This window comes from Somniosus microcephalus, chromosome 3, assembly GCF_052327205.1.
Source record: "Somniosus microcephalus isolate GS21.2 chromosome 3, FLI_Smic_1.0, whole genome shotgun sequence".
Taxonomy (NCBI): Eukaryota; Metazoa; Chordata; class Chondrichthyes; order Squaliformes; family Somniosidae; genus Somniosus; species Somniosus microcephalus.
The window spans coordinates 348,144,354-348,151,959 of record NC_140989.1 but is presented as its reverse complement, the minus strand read 5'-3'; positions in this window follow the sequence as shown (position 1 = coordinate 348,151,959).

Sequence of the window (7,606 nt, the reverse complement as noted above, 5' to 3'; positions counted from 1 at the left end):
ATGTGGTAACAGGGTACTTAGAAAATAATAGTAGGATTGGGCAGAGTCAACACAGATTTATGAAAGGAAAATCGTGTTTGACAAATCTGTTGGCGTTTTTTGAGGTTGTAAATAGCAGAATAGATAAGGGGGAACCAGTGGATGTGATGTATTTGGATTTTCATAAGGCATTCGATAAGGTGCCACACAAGAGGTTATTAAACAAAATTAGGGCTCATGGGATTGGGGGTAATATACTAGCATGGATTGAGGATTGGTTAACGGACAGAAAACAGAGAGTAGGAATAAATGGGTCATTTGCGGGTTGGCAGGCTGTAACTAGGGTTCCGCAAGGATCAGTGCTTGGGCCTTAGCTATTCACAATCTACATCAATGATTTGGATGACCAAATGTAATATATCCAAGTTTGCTGATGGTACAAAGCTGGGTGAGAATGTAAGTTGTGAGGAGGCTTCAAGGGGATATAGATAGGCTAAGTGAGTGAGCAAGAACATGGCAAATGGAATATAATGTGGAGAAATGTGAAGTTATCCACTTTGGTAGGAAATACAGAAAAGCAGAGTATTTTTTAAAATGGTGAGAGATTGGGAAATGTTGGTGTTCAGAGGGACCTGGGTGTCCTTGTACACGAATCACTGAAAGTTAACATGCAGGTACAACAAGCAATTAGGAAAGCAAATGGTATGTTGGCCTTTATTACAAGGGGATTTGAGTATAAGAGTAAAGACATCTTACTGCAATTAAATAAAGCCCTGGTGAGACCACACCTGGAATAGTGTGTATAGTTTTGGTCTCCTTACCGAAGGAAGGATATACTTGCCATAGAGGGAGTGCAACGAAGGTTCACCAGACTGGTTACTGGGATGGGGGGATTGTCCTATGAGGACAGATTGAGTAGACCCGGCCTATATTCTTTAGAGATTAGAAGAACGAGAGGTGATCTCATTCAAACATACAAAATTCTTACAGGGCTCAACAGGGTAGATGCAGGGACTGGGGAGTGTAGAACCAGGAGTCACAGTCTCAGAATAAGGGGTCGGCCATTTAGGACTGAGATGAGGAGAAATTTCTGCACTCAGAGGGTTGTGAATCTTTGGCATTCTCTACCCCAGAGGGTTGTGGAGGCTCAGTCGTTGAGTATATTCAAGACAGAGATCGATAGATTTTTGAATATTAAGAGAATCAAGGGATATGGGGATAGTGCAGGAACATGGGGATGAGGTAGAAGATCAGCCATGATCTTATTGAATGGCAGAGCTGACTCGAAGGGCCAAATGGCCGACTCCTGCTCTTATTTCTTATGTTCTTATGTTCTAAACTATCCAGAAGATGAGATTTATGTAGGCATTTCCAACTCCCTTTTAAGATTGCATCAAAGAAGCCATTTTCTACCTGATCAAAGGCTTTTTTCCACTTCAGGGGAAAGTGTTAAAGCTGAAGGATTGTGAAACAGCATTGGTGGATTTTGTTCCATAATGCGTGCAGATTGCTGGTTGAATAACAATATAAATAACCTGTTCTTCCTGTGTGGGGATAGTTGTGAGATGAATGCCTCCAATCAAAGAGAAAGACCTTTACTCAGATCTTAGAGTCCAAGCTCAGTCTGGGTTCCACCAGGAACACTCGGCTCTAGACCTCATTGCAGCCTTGGTCCAAACATGGACAAAAGAGCTGAATTCCAGAGGTGAGGCGAGAGTGACTGCCCTTGACATCAAGGCAGCATTTGACCGAGTGTGGTATTAAGGAGTCCGAGTAAAATTGAAGTCAATGGGAATCAGGGGGGAAACTCTCCATGGGCTGGAGTCATACCTAGCACAAAGGAAGATGGTTGTGGTTGTTGGAGGCCAATCATTTCAGTCTCAAGACATTGCTGCAGGAGTTCCTCAGGGTAATGTCCTAGGCCCAACCATCTTCAGCTGCTTCATCAATGACCTTCCCTCCATCATAAGGGGATGTTTGTTGATGATTGCACAGTGTTCAGTTCTGTTCACAACTCCTCAGATAAAGAAGCAGTCCGTGCTCGCATGCAGCAAGACCTGGACAACATTCAGGCTTGGGCTGATAAGTGGTAAGTAACATTCACGCCACACATGTGTCTGGCAATGACCATCTCCAACAAGAGAAAATCTAACCACCTCCCCATGAGATTCAATGTCATTACCATCATCAAAACCCCCACTATCAACATCCTGGGGGGTCACCATTGACCAGAAACTTAACTGCACCAGCCGCATAAATACTGTGGCTACAAAAGCAGGTCAAAGGCTGAGTATTCTGCGGCGAGTGACTCACCTCCTGACTCCCCAAAGCCTTTCCACCATCTACAAGGCACAAGTCAGGAGTGTGCTGGAACACTCTCCACTTGCCTGAATGATTGCAGCTCCAACAACACTCAAGAAGCTCGACACCATCCAGGACAAAGCAGCCCGCTTGATTGGCATCCCATCCACCACCTTAAACATTCACTCCCTCCACCACCGTGACCGCAGTGTGTACCATCTACAAGATGCACTGCAGCAACTCGCCAAGGCTTCTTCGATAGCACTTCCAAAACCCGTGACCTCTACTACCTAGAAGGACAAGGGCAGCAGGCGCATGGGAACACCACCACCTCCAAGTTCCCCTCCAAGTCACACACCATCCTAATTTGGAAATATATCGCCGTTCCTTCATCGTCGCTGGGTCAAAATCCTGGAACTCCCTACCTAACAGCACTGTGGGAGTACCTTCACCACACGGACTGCAGCCATTCAAGAAAGTGGCTCACCGTCACCTTCTCAAAGGCAACTGGGCATAGGCAATAAATGCTGGCCTTGCCAGCGACGCCCACATCCCTTGAATGAATAAAAAAAAATTTTTTTTTTTTTTTTTAATAAAAGGAAACTGGGTTTTATGAAACACTTTGTAAAGGGTCTTTGTTGTTTTTGTATTTCAGGTCAACAGGGACTCAAGTGGTGACCATAAAAGTGGGACGAGTTTGTAGTGTCCGCGTATCAATAATACACGGACTGCAGGAGAACAATAATAACAGGTATTTACTGAACAGAGGGTAAGCTTAAATTGAATGTACAGAAGCTTGCTATGGCTTTATATACAGGGGTGGTCACTGCCGGTACTGCAGTATAAAATCAGTTCTCTCTTAAAGGTACATACGCAACAATTCCTCCCCTTTTAGATAAACAGTACATAACATTCATTTACCAATTAAATAATAACTAATTACAATTACAATTTTCTCTGTACTATATACATCAACTGAAATAATCATTTATAAGTTCAGTCTTTGAGGAGGCTTCCTGATCCTGACTGGATAGCGCCTTTCTCGAGTATCCTGTTCTTGCGACGGAGTCGATTCTGGCTCATTGTCATTGGTTGGTTCGTCAGCTTCCAATACCACTGATTCTGAGGTAGACGCAATCTGTACTTCGGGTTCATTACCAGGTGCACATGCTCGTGGTATGGTTTTGGCTTGTTCCTGTGACTCTAGAATCTGGTCAGCATGGCGTCTCACGATGCTCTCTCCAACGTCCACTGTGTACATTAGTGGTCCCTGCTGTGTGCATATTGTTCCTGGCTGCCATTTTTCTGTTCGGTAGTTGCGGGCCAAGACTGGTTGCCCTATCTTGAAGCTCCTGGTTGGCTTCTCATTGATGTGCTGGAATTGCTTATCCTCAACATCTCATCTTATGTTTGGTTTGAGCAAATCCAGGCGACATCTTAGTCTTCGGTTGAAGAACATTATGGCTGGAGCTTGGTTGGTGACTGCATGTGTCGCATTCCGGTAAGCAAACAAGAAATTATCCACCTTGTGTTGTAGTGGTATGTCGTCGTTATACATCGCCTTTATTGCCTTTTTAAAGGTCTGAACAAACCTCTCAGCCAATCCATTTGTGGCTGGATGATATGGGGCAGATGTGTAATGTTTTACCCCATTATTCCTCAGAAACCTCCGGAAATCCTCGGACACAAACTGTGGTCCATTGTCGGAGCAAATCTGTTCTGGCAAGCCATTCCTGGCAAAGATGGTCCTTAGGACTGCAATAGTTTTCTCCGTGGTGGTGGAGGACATTTTGATGACCTCTGGCCATTTCGAATGGGCATCCAAGGCGATTAAAAACATTGAGTCCATAAATGGACCAGCAAAATCAATGTGTACCCGTTGCCATGGAGATGAGGGCCACTCCCATGGGTGTAGCGGGGCCTGTGGTGGAGCGTTTTGGACCTTCTGGCATCCTGTGCATCTCTTGGTCATATCCTCGATTTCTTTATCGATTCCCAGCCACCACACAAACGCCCTGGCTAGGCTTTTCATTTTTACCCCTCCCAGATGACCCTCATGAAGCTCATGGAGCACTCTCTCAACTTGGGTGGAATTACCACTCGGGATCCACACATCAAGGTCCCCCGGCACACTGACAGCTGTTCTCTCCTTGGCGAGAATGCTGGCAAGTGAGTCGCCATGTGCTGGCCATCCCTTCACCATCAAATCATAGACCCGAGAGTGTGTCGGGTCATTTCGTGTTTCCTTCTCTATACTTGAGTTTGTAACAGGTAGACATTCGACTATGGTCGAATGGAATATCTCAACAGGGTCCACTGCAGGTGCTTCCTCCACCGTAGGCAACGGTAGGCGCGACAGCCCATCAGCGTTTCCATGCTGTTTCGTACCCTTGTACTCTATGTCGTATTGATGTGCCCCTAGAAAAAGTGACCATCTTTGCAGCCGTTGCGCCGTCATCACCGGAACGCCCTTCTTTGGGTTAAAAATGGAGACCAGAGGCTGATGATCAGTCAGTAGGGTGAATTTCTGCCCGTGCAGATAGTGATTGAACTTCTTCACCCCCCACACCAGGCTGAGGGCCTCCCTGTCAATCTGGGCATAGTTACGCTCGGCTGAGGTTAACGAGCGCGACGCAAAGGCTATTGGCCTCTCTGAACCGTCAAGGAATTTGTGTGACAGCACCGCTCCAATGCCGTAGGGAGACGCATCACATGCCAACCGAATCGGTAGTGTTGGATTGTAGTGGGCCAATACTTCTTTTGAAGTGATTAGGCATTTACATTTCTGAAAGGCACGCTTACACTCATCACTCCATTTCCATGTTACTCCAGTTTGCATCAGGGCGTTCAGTGGGTGCAGAATTGTAGATAAATTCGGCAAGAACTTATGGTAGTAGTTCACCAACCCGAGGAACGACCTCAGTTGCGACACATTTTCCGGTGCTGGAGCCTTGACTACTGCCTCAATCTTGTCTGGGGACTTATGCAACCCTTCCTCATCAATCATGTGGCCACAATACGAGATTTGTCTCCTGAAGAACTCGCATTTGGGGCGGTTGGCTCCTAGCCCATATTCTTGTAATCTAGTGAGCACCTGCTCCAGGTTGGCAAGGTGTTCACTGTCATTTTCGCCCGTAACCAGGATGTCGTCCAAATAACACTGGGTCCCCGGGATCCCTTGCAGGACTTGTTCCATCGCCCTCTGCCAAATAGCCGGGGCTGATGCTACCCCGAATACCAGTCGGTTGTACTGGTAAAGACCTTTGTGAGTGTTTATCGTGAGGTATTTCCTAGATGCTTCTTCCACCTCCATTTGTAGATACGCTTGGGCCAGATCAATCTTCGTAAAGCGTTTCCCTCCAGATAGTGAGGCGAAAATATCTTCTATCCGTGGAAGTGGATATTGTACTGTGTGCAGGACTGGGTTCACAGTTACCTTGAAGTCCCCACAGATGCGAACTTTCTTCGGCTCCCCAGGCGTGCTGCTCAATGATTTCTTCATTACAGGAACGATGGGTGTGGCCCACTCGCTCCAGTCCACCTTGGACAGCACACCCGAACGCTCCAGACTCTCCAGCTCTGCTTCAACGGCTGGGCGGATCGCGTACGGTACCGGTGTGGCCTTGAAAAATTTTGGGTTTGCATTATCTTCGATTTTTATCATTGCCGTTACTCCTTTTAGAGTCCCAAGTCCTTGTTGGAACACCTCTTTCACGTCAGTTAGAATTTTTGACAGTCGTCCAGGTGTGACGTCGTCATCCTTTTTGTCAGTCACAGTTAGCGCCTGAATGGAATGCCAATCCAATTGTATTTTTCGGATCCATTCACGTCCCAATAATGGTGGTCCTCCATCTTGTAGTATATATAGATACAGTTTCTGTGTTTCCTTGCCGTTGTATTTAACTGGCACCCTTATTTTTCCTCTGGGGTAGACTTTTTGCCCCGTGTATGTCTTTAATACAATGGACGTGTCCTTCAAGGGTATGTGTGAGAATAGCCGCTCATAGTCTCGTCGAATCATGACAGTTAGGGCTGATCCTGTGTCCAATTCCATCTTTACTTGGGACCCTGCTATCATGAGGGTGACCCAAATGGTTCGGTGATCCTCCTTTGCGATCACGTTGTGTAACTTTAGACAACTTAGTCTCCTGCTCCCGGAGTCATTATCACTCTCCTGATCTTCTGAACTACTGTCTGTCATTTTTTTTTCTTTCTTGTACTTTTCCTTAGTAGTTCTTGTGGTGTTGGTTTTCTTTCCCGGCCTGCAGACTCTTGCTATGTGTCCCATTTTCCCACATTGCCTGCATACTTTGTCCTTAAACCAGCTGTCCTTCTGATCATGGGTTGTTCTGCCGCAGCGATAGCACTTTTCTGCTCCATATGCCATTTCGTTAGCGCTGTATTCTTGTGGTTTCTGTTGTGTTTCCGCAGCTCCCCGTGCTGCTGCTTCGTAGGTTACTGCCATGCTGAAAGCCTGTTCTAGCGTCAGGTCCTTTTCCGAAAGTAGTCATTTCTGGGTTCCTTCACTCTGGAGCCCGCAGACAAACTTATCCCTTAAGGTGTCTGCCAGTCCTGCTCCGAACTGGCAGTGCTTCGATAACTTGCGTAGTTCCGTAAGATAGTCAGCATTGCTCTCATCTTTGTGCTGGTTTCTTTTATGGAACTTGAATCTTTCTGCTATCAGCAGCGGTGTAGGGTTTAGGTGTTCCTGTAAGATATTAACAATTTCTTCAAAACTTTTCTCCATTGGTTTCGCTGGGGTAATTAAATTCCGCAATAGGCCGTACGTTCTCGCGCCCATCAAATTTAATAATACCGACGCCTTCTTTCCATCGGCCACCTCATTTGCCTTGCAGTACACTTCAATTCTTTCCACATACGTGGTCCAGTCTTCTACCTCGTTGTCGAAAGCAGTGATACTGCCACTCTTCGGCATCTTGGGTGGTTTAAAATGGCGCCTCCCGCGCTTTTTCTTCTTCCCCAATGGATTAAATTGGCGCCACCCGCGCTTTTCCTTCTTCCCCAATGGAATAAAATGGCGCCTCCCGCGCTTTTCCTTCTTCCCCTTGCTGCTCCTAACATTCTACAGGGTAATGGCGGCGACCCACGGCTTTGGCGCGTCTCACTTTTCCTTCCCCTCGTTTTATTTTCTCTACGCTGCCCGGTTCTTGAGCGCCGATCGCGCCCTGTGAGCTCCACCCTCTCTCTCTCTCTTCCTCCCGACGACGCTGCACGGCCCCTTTGCAGAGCCGCTCGATCGAGCTCGAGCCCGCCGCAGTCCGGAAGGGTCAGCGCACTACCTGCTACCAGCACGATTTGCTGGAAC